The 12,907-nt window shown below is 38.7% G+C and overlaps 1 protein-coding gene across 4 annotated transcripts in view; it reads left to right on the top strand.

Annotated features, from left to right (window-relative positions):
- The window catches only part of TNFSF4 (TNF superfamily member 4), a 310,192-nt gene that overhangs the window by 109,475 nt on the left and 187,810 nt on the right, over nt 1-12,907 (top strand). For all 4 annotated transcript variants that reach the window (XM_047752312.1, XM_047752309.1, XM_047752310.1 and 1 more), the window contains one exon: nt 6,780-6,876. The gene's annotated coding sequence lies outside the window, so the exon portion shown is untranslated. The remainder of the gene's footprint in view (nt 1-6,779; nt 6,877-12,907) is intronic.

The raw sequence follows: 12,907 nt of genomic DNA, 5'->3' as shown, positions 1-12,907 counted from the left end.
GCAATGCCAAATCTGAGCCATGTCTGTGACCTACACCACAGCTCATGGCAACACCAGATCCTTAACCCATTGAGGGAGACCAGGGATGGTACCCGCAACCTCATGGTTCCTAGTCGGATTTGTTTCCAGTGTGCCATAATGGGAACTCCAAAATATTTTCTCTTTTAAATTTCCTCTAGACCTATTAACTTGGCTTATCACTATTATATTATCTCCCTACTTTTCCTCTGAAGAGAGCAGTTAGGAACAAAAAGGGAAATAAAAGGTCTGAATGGTATCCTACCTGTCTTATCAATCAGGTATCAATGGGAGTTGCCCATATCGCAACCCTGCCTTGCTGTCATACTCAAGACCCCATGTCCTGAAGCAGACTGTGCTTTAGCTTGGGGCTTGAACTTTACACTTACATTTACGCATATACCTATACCTGCACTTATACTTAAAAGTGTATGTCGTTTTTTTATATACCTAGTTGGAGCTTGCCTCTTCCTAATATACAGAGAACACAACAACAGACTATACTTTCATTGCCAGACCCCAAAGCTAGACATAACTCTTTCAAAAGCAAATGACAACCAGACATGACCAGACATGTGAAAGATCTCACTGAGGGTAGGTGCAAAACATTAAATAGCTTAGGTCATGGAAAAAACTGTGAGACAGGATGTAAACTCACTTCTATTGAAAGGACCGTAACATTACAAAAAAAAAAAAAAAAGACAACACAAAGCTAGACTTAAGTTGCTCACAAGGAGCAAGGTCAGGTTCTAGACAAACCTCAGAAGAGTCAAATGATCAAACTGTCTATAATATGTGGTTTCTGGAATGCATTATGAAAAATGAAAGGGCAATTTTCTATTAAGACAATTGTCTCTTATCAGATTCTGTCCAGACTTACTGAAACCTGACTCTTTCAACCTCTGTTTTTGATTTGTAAGATTTTCCAAAGAAGAGATGATCTTTCTGTTTATTCTAATAGCCCTTCTTATCAAAGTAGAACTTTAGATTGCTTCGTCTCATAACCACAGGTCAGAGAAGATGCCACTTCTGAGATGCGAGTTCTGCTCTGGAAATTCTTGGTAGAGATGCTGAGGTGTGGTGCTCAGGAGTGGGTCTCCCCTAAAGCATCCCTCTCCCTAATTATGTATTTGCCACCATATAAGCCTGTTTTATTATCCTTACAAAACTTATCGATGTCTGAAATTATTTTCTTTGTTTCCTTTGAGTGTGGCAACCCTGTGCGTGATGAGTGGGAGTACTGAACAAAGTTACAGGTTTGTTTTCTTTGGCCAGCATAGATCTATTTCAGTTTTGAATATGAATATCTTTAGGCATATAGAAACTCGCCAGCTCAGCATAATAATCACCATTCCCTATAGTCTCCCCCTTGCTTCTTCACATATCTTAGTTCTCTACCTGGTGCGGTAAGGCATTCGATTGTGGGAACTATCGCTTCCATGTCACAGGTCTCCTGAGCCTGTGATGCCACAGAGTGGCATCTCCTATAATGCCATGGAGTGGGGACCTCATCTATACCCTAGCATGTATAATGGTAAGCATTCATGGGGGTACAAACTAGGAGGCTTTATTTCTGGCTCCTTCTAACTTGTTGTGGGTCAGGGAGAGGACGTTTTACCCTTTTCATATTTTTACTTTCTTACCTGTAGGTAGATTATTAAATAGTGCAATGTATAGGAATCCAAAAGGAATAGGTAGAGGCCTGTTAAAAATTTTTAGAGAATTAATACTCTCCAGACAATGAGGAATGCCTTCTTTTTTTTTTTTTTTTGTCTTTTTGCCTTTTCTAGGGCTGCTTCCTGCGGCATATGGAGGTTCCCAGGATAGGGGTCGAATCGGAGCTGTAGTCACTGGCCTACGCCAGAGCCACAGCAACGTGGGATCCGAGCCGCATCTGCAACCTACTCCGCAGCTCACGGCAATGCCGGATCCTTAACCCACTGAGCAAGGCCAGGGATCGAACCCACAACCTCATGGTTCCTAGTCGGATTCGTTAACCACTGCGCCACGATGGGAACTCTAAGGAATGCCTTCTAAGTAGTCTTTGCAGAGAAGTGAACTGCCTCCTTAGATGGGGGACAAAAGTTTACAGTCTCATTGTGGGAGTTCCTGTTGTGGCTCAGCCAGTTAAGAACCCGACTAGTATCCATGAAGATGTGGGTTTGATCCCTGGCCTGGCTCATTGGGTTAAGGACCTGGAGTTGCCTTGAGCTGCAGTATAGGTTGCAACATGGCTCAGATCTGGAGTTGCTATGACTGTAGTCTAGGCTGGCAGTTACAGCTCTGATTTGAACCCTAGCCTGGGAATTTCTATATGCCACAGGTGCAGCCTTCAAAAGAAAAAAAAGTTCATAGTCTCATTGTAGTAAGCCCCCTCTATGATAGATGAGGTAATGAAGAGCCAGTCGGCCAGGCAGAATAACGCTCCCCCACCTCCAAAGATGTCCAAGTCCTAATCCCTAAAACCTGTGAATACTATACTTTAATAAAAAAAGAAAAGAAATTCTGACACAAGCTATAACGTGGATGAACCTTGAAGACATCATGCTAAGCAAAATACACCAGTCACAAAAAGAAAAATACTGTTTTCCTAATTATGTAAGATGTCTAAAGTAGTCAAATTCATAGAAATAGAAATTAGTGTTACATGGCAAAAGGAACTTTGCAGATATGGCTAATTTAGGGTCTTTAACATGGGGAGATTATCCTGGATTATCCACCCAGGAAGGTCCAATACAATCACAGTGTCTTTTATATAGAAAAGGGCGATGCAGAAGAGTCAGAGTCAGAGAAGGCTATGTGATGATAAAAGCAGAGGTCACAGTAAAGCCCCTGCTGGAAGAGGGCCATAAGCTGAGGAATATAGCAGGTTACTAGAAATGGAAAAAACAATGAACAGATTCTCTCCTAAAGCTTCTGGTAGGGACGTAACCCTCCCTGCACCTAGGTAGTGAGACTCATGTCAGACTTCTGACCTTCAGAACTGTAAGATAATACATTTGCGCTGCTCTAAGAAACTAAGTTTGTGGTAATTTGCTACGGCAGCATTAGGAAACAGAGACAGTGAATCAATATTTACTGAGCTTCTGTTGTAAGCCATGAACTGTGTTATATTCTCAGAATAAAAGATACATGCTCCCTAAACTGTACTTTTTCAGGGAAGGGAAACATCAAACAAATGCTTATAAATAATAGTTGAATACTTAGAGGTGTGAAAAATGATGCAACAGAGAAATTCAGAATGCTATGAGACTCTAAAACAAAGAGAAACATAACCTTGATTGAGGTGATTCTAAAGTAATACCTGGGGAATGCAACAAGAGATTCTCATACTAAGTGAAGTAAGTGAGGAAGAGAAAGGCAAATACCACATGATATCACTTACATGTGGAGTCTAAAATATGGCAGAGGTGAACCTACTTACAGAACAGAAACAGACTCACAGACATGGAGAACAGACTTGTGATTGCCAAGGAGGAGGGAGGAGGGAGTGGGATGAACGGGGAGTTTGGGCTTAGTAGATGAAAACCATTGCATTTAGAATAGATAAGCAACGAGCTCCTGTATAGCACAGGGAACTATATCCAATCTCTTGGGATAGAACATGATGGAAAATAATACGAAAAAATGAATGTGACTGGGTCACTTTGCTGTACAGCAGAAATTGGCACAATGTTGTAAATCAACTATACTTTAATAAAAAAAGAAAAGAAATTGTGACACAAGCTATAACGTGGATGAACCTTGAAGACATCATGCTAAGCAAAATACACCAGTCACAAAAAGAAAAATACTGTTTTCCTAATTATGTAAGATGTCTAAAGTAGTCAAATTCATAGAAATAGAAATTAGTGTTTGTTAACCAGGAGTAGGGGGAGGGGGAAAAATAGGTTGCTGTTTAATGGATATAGAATTATGTATTTGCAAGATGAGAAAGTTCTAGAGATGTGTTTCACAATAATGCAAACACTGCTGAACTGTACATGTAAAAATCTGATTTTGTTATATGCTTTTTCATAATTATTTATAGTTGCCTTATTCATAATGCCAAAAAATTAAACACTAGCCAAATATTCAATAGGAAAATTATAAACAAATATGTTCATAAAATGAAATTCTTATACTCAGCAGTTTTTAAAAATGAACTACTGATACAAGCAAAAATGTGGATTAATCTTAAAAAGTACTATGTTGAGAGAAGAAAGCTGGGCATGAAAGAGTATATGTTCTACCCTTCTATTTATATGAAATCTAAGAACAGAAAAAATACTAACATGATGATAGATACCAGAATAATGGTTGTCTCTGGTGAAAGAAATGACTGTGTCTTGTTTTGGGAGTGGTTACACAGATTTTGTGCAATTATCAAAATTTATTGAAAAAACAAATATACCTAAATAAAAACATGTATTTTAAACACACAAACACACACAGAGCTACTTAGGTTGACATCCAAATGATGAGTAGTAATTAGCTGTAAGAGACCAGGCAAGAGTCTAGGCAGAGGGACCAGAGTGGCGAAGGCCCAGAGTGAACAGGATGTGTTCAAGGAGAAGGAAACTCAGTGTAATTGCCATACTCAGGACTTGGGGAAGAAGGGTAGGAGATGAGACTGAGAAGCTAGACAGGTCCAGATAACATGGGTTTGATGAGCACATTAAGCTCATGTTAAGATTTTGGGCTTTGTTTTATAAAATCATAGGAAGTGCCTAGAGTGTGTTTTTCCAATGGGTTCACAGGATGTCAGAAGTGAATTTACTAGGTTGACACCTTTAATTGCCAGCATGCAGCCCTCCATCATTCTTTCTCTCTGTTGAGCCTACTAGGGTGGATACAAGTGTTAACTGTTGCAGCTGGAGGACAGTGGAGACACCAAGAATCTTGGCCCTCTGAGCTGCTAGATGGAAGAGTTTCTTCAAAGTCTCCTGCACTTATAGCAAATTTGAGTTAGAAAAAAGAGCCTCTGTTGTGTTAAGCTCTTGATGTTTTGGTGTTTTTAATGCATAGCCTAGTGTTTTTTGATTAATTCAGTAATTGAATATGGTGACTCCTTGATCATCGGAGTGAACTTGGGAAACAGTTGAAATAGAATTTTGTGTGCCCACCCACCTTGTTCTGATACGGGCCTTAGACAGAGCTGGGAAATTTATTGGTATGTTTCATAGTAGAACCTAGTGATTCTACTAGTCTCTTTTTAGCCAGGATTACCAGAACTAGGCATGTGGGTTGAATTGTGTTGGCTTCCCTTATGGATAGTGTATGTTATTCAAAAAAAGAAAGAAAACACTTTAATGTCAGTTGTCTTGGGGATCCTCGGTCGTCTTTTGAGATAACAATATATTTAGGAATGTCAGAGAAACGTGATGTATTAATTTGCTACAGCTACTGTACCAAAGTACCACAGACTGGGTGGCTTACACAACAGACATTTATTTTCTCAAAGGTTCTGCAGGCTGGAAGTCCAGGATCAAGGTGTTAGTTTCCTCTTAGGCCTCTCTCCTTGGTTTGTGGATGGCATTTTCTCCTCATGTCCACAGCTGCAGCAGCACCAGATCTGAGCTGCATCTGCAACCTATACTGCAGCTTTCAGTAATGTGGGACCCTTGACCCACTGAGCGAGGCCAGGGATTGAACCCACATCCTCAGGGATACTTTGTTGGGTTCTTAACCTGCTGAGCCACAATGAGAACTACCTATGTTATTTTTTTGAGTCAAATACTTTATTTTTTAAAATTTAATTTTACTGGACTATATAGTTAATTTACAATGTTGCATTAGTTTAAAGTATACAGCAAAGTGAATTGGTTATACATATAAATATATTAATTCCTTTGTCCCATATAGGTTATTACACAGTATTAAGTGTATCTTCCTGTGCTACATAGTAGGTTCTTGTTAATCATCTATTTTATACACCAGTGTGTTTATGTTATTCCCACCCTCCCAATTCTTCCTTCCCCACAGTGATTTCACCTAATGGTAACTGTAAGACTGATTTTTGAAATCTGTGAGTTTGTTTTATAAATAAGTTCTTTGCTATCATTTTTATTAGATTCTTTATGTAAGTGATATCATATGATATTTTCTCTGTCTGACTCAGTGTGATAATCTCCAGGTCTATCTGCGTTGCTGCAAACGGAATTATTTCATTCTTTTTAATGTCTGAGTAATATTCCATTTTATATATACCACATCTTCTTTATCCATTCTTTTGTTGATGGACATTTAGGTTGCTTGGCTATTGGTGCATGTATCTTTTCCAAATAGAGTTTTCTCAGGATATATGCCCAGAGATGGGATTGTTAGATCATATAATAGTTCAATTTTTAGTTTTATAAGGAACCTCCATACTGTTCTCCATAGTGGTTGTACCAGTTTACGTTCCCATCAGCAGTGTAGTTGAGTTTCCCTCTCTTTCCGCCCTCTCAGTGTTTATTGTTTGCAGACTTTTTGATGATGGCCATTCTGGCTGGTATAAGGTGGTACCTTATTATAGTTTTGACTTGCATTTTTCTAATAATAATTAGTGATGTTGAACACTTTTTCATGTGTTTTTGTCCATCTTCATGGGCAGAACCTTTATTTTATGCAGTTTGCAAAGAGAGGAACTTAATTCAAGGATGGAGATATTTCTAATTAAGAGAAAAACTACATGAGTTACATGGTGATAAGTCTGATTCACATAGTTCACTTAGGTAAATAGATGCCAGTTTCTATAATAAATATATCTTGCATAATAAGTGTACTATTCATGCTTCTAGGCTGAAGTTTACATTCCAAGGAAAGTTTGCACAGAAACTCTGAATTCATTGTTGAATGAATATCCCAGGAAGGAGTGGGAATCTCTTGAAAATCTTGGTAAGTATCTTGTTTTTTCATATCAAATACAGCAGTAGTTGTAGCTGATTTATATTTAAATGCTTACATGCATGCATATATTTGTATTTTGAATTTGAATTTTAAGAAAAGCTTTTGCCCATTGCTCCATTCTCATAGTTTTTTTTATATTCCTAAGGATCTGGAATATAAATATTTCCCCCTGAAACACTCACTTATCTTATTGAGGAAAGAATAATCAGTCTGGTATTTGAAAGATTTTAAGTACTATTCCCAATGTTTATAATTGTGACCTATATTGTCTTTCAAGTTTAATCTGGGTATTTCACACTATGAGAAAAGTGAGACTGGGGAAATTAAGTGACAGCCGGAGGCCACTTTGTCAACTGGAGACAGAGCCAGTATTATAGCTCATATACTTTAGGCTTACTGTACAGCTGTGTTCCACATACATTATGGCAGAAGAGATTTATGGCATATTTATAGTATATTTATGTTATGTTTATAATATAGTTTAAAAAGTCCATTGAACATGTTTAGGGATTCACTAGATTTCCAATTAAATATCAGGTGGAGTTCTGTTGCAAAACACCAACCAACCAACCAAAAGCAAATGAGGGGAGCTTAGAATACAGAGTTGGAAAGATTCTTCATTGCTCACCTTTGTTCAGATCCCTACTGAGAAAAATACTTTGTCAGTTGGGGAGGCTAGGTTGTGTTAGGATAACAAATAACTCTAAATCTCAGTGGCTTGACACAATACAGGTTTATTTATCACTCATGGCATATGTCCAAAGTGGATCAGCAGAGGGTTTACTCTGCTCCATATAGACCTGAGTACCTGGACCAGTAGAGGCTCCATCCTCTCATAGTGGCACCATATGGAAAACATGGCTTTTGTGGCCACTGTAACAGAGAAGGAAGTACTTGTGGGTCTCACACTGGCATTTAAACACGCTGGCCTGAAAGTGAATGCCATTTCCACTCATGAAACATTAGTCAGAACTGGACATATGCCCCGTCTAACAGCAAAAAGATGGAAAAGTATAAATCTGGATTTCAGAGAGAAGAGGACTGAAAAGTGGTGAGCACTAGAAATCTCCACCCTAAATGCTTCCCTTCTTTGGGATCCCTCTGTTAGTCATCATTCTTTTCTTCATGTATTAATTTATTCAACAAAGATGTGCTTACAAGCATCTTTGTTGCTGAACAAAACAGACATTATCTTGGCCTTTTTGAAGTTTACAGTTTTGAGGGAGACAAAAATAATGCTGTCATAAATATTAATAAGTGCTCTGAATAAGAGGAAAGAGCAATGATAGAGAATCATGATTAATAGAAGAAATTTACACAGGTAGCTGGCAAAAAGAAAATTAAATCACTAAGTGGTTTCATGAGTGAAGCTGATAAAAGTAAATTGAAAAGGTAACTACAGTAGACTCTTTTTACAATTTTATTGGACTACAGTTGACCTTCAATGTTGTGTTGGTTTCAAGTGCACAGCAAAGTGAATCAGTTATACGTATACAAATATCCATTCCCTTTCACATTATTTTCCCATGTAGGTTGTTACACAGTACTGAGTAGATGCTAATCTCAACCTCCGAATTTATCCCACCCCCCAGTGTTTCCCCTTTGGTAACTATAGTTTGGTTCCAAAATCTTTGAGTCTGTTTCTGTTTTGTGAATAAATTATTTTGTATCTTTTTATTAGATTCCATATATGAGTGATATCATATGATATTTGACTTTGACTTAACTTCACTCAGTATGATCTGCAGCAAATGGCATTATCTCATTCTTTTTTATGACTGAGTAGTATTCCATTGTATATATGTACCACATGTTAATCCATTCCTCTGCTGATGGACACTTGGAGAGTGTTTCCATGTCTTAGCTATTATAAATAGTGCTGCAGTGAACATTGGGTTGCATCTCTCTTTTTGAATTAAGGTTTTCTCTGGATATATGCCCATGAGTGAGATTGCTGGATCATATGATAGTTCTATATTTAGTTTTTTAAAGAATCTCCATACTGTTTTCCATAGTGGTTATGCCAATTTGCAGTCCCACCAGCAGTGTAGGAGGGTTCCTTTTTCTCCACACCCTCTCCAACATTTATTATTTGTAGACTTTTCAATGATAGCTATTCTGACTGGTGTGAGGTGATACCTCAATTATAGTTTTGATTTGTATTTCTCTAATACTTAGTGATGTTGAACATCTTTTCATGTGACTTTTGGCCATTTGTAATTGACACTCTCTGCCTTTTGATTAGATAGTCAATTACATGTAATGTTATTGTTGATATGGTTGGATTTATATCTAACATTTTGCTTCTTGTTTTCTAAGTTTCATATCTTTCAGGGCCCTGTATTCCTTCTTTACTACCTTATTTTGTTCTAGTTTATGTTTTTAGGTACACTATTTTAATTCCTTTGATGATTTGTAAAGCCATTTTGAATTATTTCTTAGTGGTTAAACTAGAGATTATAACATGCATATTTAAATTTTCCCAGTCTAATTCAAGTTACTACTGATTTAACTCCAGTAAATTATAGCGACTTTATTCCATTATAGGTCCATTCCATTCTCTCTCCTTTGTGTTGTTATTGTCAAATATACTTCATCTTTTGGGTTAGATATAAAAATCTAACCATACATCTTTACAATTACTGTTTTAAGTAATCTGTTTTATAATGCTTTTTCCGCTTTTTATGGTTGTACCTGTGGCATATAGAAGTTCCTAGCATAGGTGTCCAATAGGAGCTGCATCTGCAGGCCTATACCACAGCCACAGCAGCTCTGGATCTGAGCACATCTGTGACCTATGCCACAGCTTGTGGCAACAACAGATCCTTAACCCACTGAGCAAAGCCAGGGATCAAACCCGCATCCTCAGAAATACTCGTCGGGTTCTTAACCCATTGAGCCACAATGGGAACTCCCTTACTACTTTTTTAAAAATTGGGAAATAGAAGAAAAAGGAAAGAAAAAGAGAAAAATATATATAATCACATATTTACTCACATTAAAAATATCTGGTAATTAAAAAAATAAAATATCTGGTGATTTTTCTTCCTTTTTCATTTGCATTGTCATTTTCTTTCAGCTTGAAGGACTATTCATATTATTTCTTGTAGGTTGAGTCTGCTAACAATGATTTCCCTCTGTTTCTGTTTACTCATGAATGTCTTTTTCTTCTATTTATTTTTGACTAGTAGTTTGCTGGATTTAAAATTCTTTTGGGGACAGTTTTCTTTTTCTTTTTTTGTCTTTTTGCCTTTTCTAGGGCCACTCCCACAGCATATGGAGGTTCCCAGGCTAGGGGTCTAATCAGAGCTATTGCTGCCGGCCTATACCAGAGCCACAGCAACATGGGATCCAAGCACGTCTGTGAGCTACACCACAGCTCATGGCAACGCCAGATCCTTAACCCATTGAGCAAGGCCAGGGATCTAACCTGCAACCTCATGGTTCCTAGTCGGATTCGTTAACCACTGCGCCATGATGGGAACTCCTGGGGACAGTTTTCTTAGCCCTTTAAATATTTAATTCCATTGCTGGCCTCCATAATTTCTGATGAGAAATCAGCCATCAATCATTTTGCTGATGAGTTGTTTTCCTTTTAATATTTTGGGAGATTTTCTCTTTTCTTTTGTTTGGCTCTAATAGGTCTTGATGTGGATGTCTTTGTGTTTATTTTACTTGCATTTTTTTTGAGTTTCTTGAACCTGTGGATGAATATTTTTCGTATAATTTTGGAAGTTTTCACTCATTTCTTCAAATATACTTTCTACTCCTATCTACCAGGACTGACACTGACATTATACATAGGTCAGTATACGTGGTCTTATTCAAGAGATCTCTGATATCCTTTTTTTCAGTTTTTTTTTTCTCGAAGAAGAAAAAGGGGGGGGGGAGGGGCGGGTGGCGGGGCGGGGAGGGCGGCGGCGGGAGTGAGCGGGGGGCGGGCGAGGAGGGAGGGAGCGGACGGAGTAAGGCAGGCAGGAGGAAGGGGGAAGAAGGAGGGAAGGAAGGAAGGGGAGGGGGAGGGGGAAGGAGGGGGGAGGGACAGGGGAAGAGGCGGAGGGAGGAGGGAGGGCAGGAAGGAAGGAGGGGAGGGAGGGGGAGGGGGGCGGGAGGGAGGGAGGGAGGGGGGGAGGGAAGGAAGGCCGAAGGGGAGGGAGGGAGGCGGGACGGGAGAAGAGGGGGGGAGGCGGAAGGCAGTGCGTAGGGGCGGGAGTGGCTGGCTAGTAGCGGAGGCAGGGATGCTTAGGGTTCTTGGCGGGTCTGGGGAGGGGGGGGCGGGTCCAGGCTTGTAGGTGGAGAGGAGAGGAGCAGGAGGGTGGGGTACTTTCTTTTCTTTCTTTCTTTCTTCTGCCTTTTCTTTAGTGCGGCTGTTCCTGCCTTCTGCATTAGGTTTTTGTATCTTCATTGTCACTTCCGTCTTCCTTCATTCCTTCCTTCTTCTTTCCTCTTTTTATATTGCTGTACCTATGCGTGTGGAAGTTCCCAAGCCACGGATCAAAGCTGAACCACAGCAGTGACCTGAGTCACAACAGTGACAACAGTGGATCCTTAATCTACTTCACTACCTGGGAACTCCTCAATCTACTTTCAAGTTCACTAGTTCTTTGTTTGCCCTTTCCAATCTGATGTTAAATAAAACTAGTAAATTTTTCATTTTGTTATTTTGCTTTTCATCTCTAAAATTATCATTTGTTTCATTTGGTAGTTTTACTTTATTGAAATTCTGTATTTGTTGAGTAATTTTCAAAAAATTTTAATTCACTGAATGTAGTTTTCTTTTACTCTGATCTTATCTATCATATCTGCTTTGAAATCTGTATTTGGTGAGTCTAAAAATCTGTGCCCAGGTGGAGCCAGTTTATAGTGGCCCTTCCTCCTTTCTTTCTTTCTTGCTTTCTTTCTCTCTCTTTTTCTCTCTTTCTCTCTTTTATCTATCTATCTATCTATCTATATCTATCTATCTATCTATCTATTCTATCTACCTACCTACCTTCTATTTGAATCCAGATCACATATTTCTGTTTCTTTGCATGTCATATAATGTTTTATTAAAAATTAGACATTTTGGATTTCGTGCTGTGGTGCAGTGGGATTGTTGCATCTCTGCAGCACCAGGATGTAGGTTTGATCTCTGGTCTGGGGGTTAAAGGATCTGGCATTGCTGCTGCTGCAGCATAGGTCACAACTGTGGCTTGGATCTGATCCCCGGTCTGGGAATTCCATACACTGTGGCATGCCTGAAAAAGAAAAAAGGACTAGACATTCTGGCAAGATCTTTCATTTTTATTTGGTTTCCCCAACAATAGTTGCTGGCCATGCCAGGGAGGTAGGTTTATAATTTAAAAGATGCTCCATTGCATGTTTTTCTTGTTGAAACAAATAGCCTTCTCCTTATTTTTCTTTCTCTCTTTCTTGGGAGCTGTTTGAGGAATATCAGTGCTTCTGAAGCTTAGGAACCCTGGATTTTATTTCATCTTTTATGAAATAAAAGTCAAGCAGATGCAACCCATTTTATACAGGTTCTTAAGATAATAAGTAGTCCTCAAATAAGAGCACTTGATTAGCACTGTTTGTCACACATAGTTCTTCCTAAAATTGCCTGGTAATTGGGATAGACAACATATTTACTAATTGCCTTCATCCAAAGGGAAAATGAAATTCTCATTTATTTACCACAGGAAGATGATACATCTTTTTACCAGATCACGTGTGACATATCACATTCTGTTTTAATATATATACAACAATAAAACTGTTTTGTTCCTCTTCTGCTTTTGTGGACAGGTTTTCTGATTTGGCAAGATCTTTCATTTTTATTTGGTTTCCCCAACAATAGTTTTGGCCATGCCAGGGAGGTGGGTTTATAATTTAAAAGATGCTCCATTGCATGTTTTTCTTGTTGAAACAAATAGCCTTCTCCTTATTTTTCTTTCTCTCTTTCTTGGGAGCTGTTTGAGGAATATCAGTGCTTCTGAAGCTTAGGGAGATTCTACATTCCATCAGTTTCTTTCTCCCATGT

Source organism: Phacochoerus africanus, chromosome 11 (genome assembly GCF_016906955.1).
Source record: "Phacochoerus africanus isolate WHEZ1 chromosome 11, ROS_Pafr_v1, whole genome shotgun sequence".
In the NCBI taxonomy this organism is placed as follows: Eukaryota; Metazoa; Chordata; class Mammalia; order Artiodactyla; family Suidae; genus Phacochoerus; species Phacochoerus africanus.
This window is presented reverse-complemented; position numbering and strand designations above follow the sequence as displayed.